General features: G+C 38.5%; 1 non-coding gene across 1 annotated transcript; it reads left to right on the forward strand.

The window, feature by feature from the left end:
- The first annotated feature begins 501 nt into the window (after window positions 1-501).
- On the forward strand, window positions 502-575 carry TRNAT-AGU (transfer RNA threonine (anticodon AGU)). Its single transcript has one exon. It is a non-coding gene; the product is annotated as a tRNA-Thr (tRNA).
- Window positions 576-840: the final 265 nt, after the last annotated feature.

Raw genomic sequence — 840 nt, forward strand, 5'->3', positions numbered from 1 at the left:
TATTTAGAGAGGGCCGTTGTCGGGGCCCCTGTATAGGGCTCCCCAGTGTAAACACATCCGCTATTAGCAAACTAATTCATTTGTTGTAGGGCGTGAAGGGTATTCCATGTAAGGGGCCCAGGGCCCACTCCAGAGGCCCATCAGCCGGAAGAACTCTCGCGCTAGCGCGCCGTCAAAACTTCTTGCGGCCGCCGCGCTTATTATACACTTTCGCCACAAATCTTGCACGATGAATTTTTAGAGCCTTGTAGGGGCGTAAGAGCATATTTCATTTAATTTACTTCAACAAGCTCGTGAAGCATTTTAATAAACAGTCGTTTATATCCTGCACGCAATTTTCGTGCGAGTTTTACGCCGTAATTTTATGACGCGGGACTAATTGCTGATGAATATTTAGCGCCGTTGCTGCGTCGAAATGTGCTCTTCCTCACAGGGTAGAAATGGTATATAAGATTTTTTGTCATTAAAGAGTGGTAGTTTATTTTTGATTCAGTATGCATCGGCGCCGTGGCTTAGTTGGTTAAAGCGCCTGTCTAGTAAACAGGAGATCGTGAGTTCGAATCTCGCCGGGGCCTATGTTTGAAAATATATATTTTTTATATCAACTGTATAATATTTTTTTAATTAATTGTATTTTATCTACATACACAAAAACAGCATTTTCTTAATTTATTGATTCTCGCTTTTTTTGAAGTTAAGAATTATTTTTTTGCTAATAACAGAAGCGATAAAAAATAATTCTATAATACGGTTATGCGAATTTGGTGCATAAGTATTTTTTCAGTATGAAACAGGACTTTTATAAGAAAAAATTAATTAATAAAATATGTGTTTTTGGGG

This window comes from Plectrocnemia conspersa, unplaced genomic scaffold (genome assembly GCF_051122295.1).
Source record: "Plectrocnemia conspersa isolate PC_06_02 unplaced genomic scaffold, ASM5112229v1 ptg000011l, whole genome shotgun sequence".
Taxonomy (NCBI): Eukaryota; Metazoa; Arthropoda; class Insecta; order Trichoptera; family Polycentropodidae; genus Plectrocnemia; species Plectrocnemia conspersa.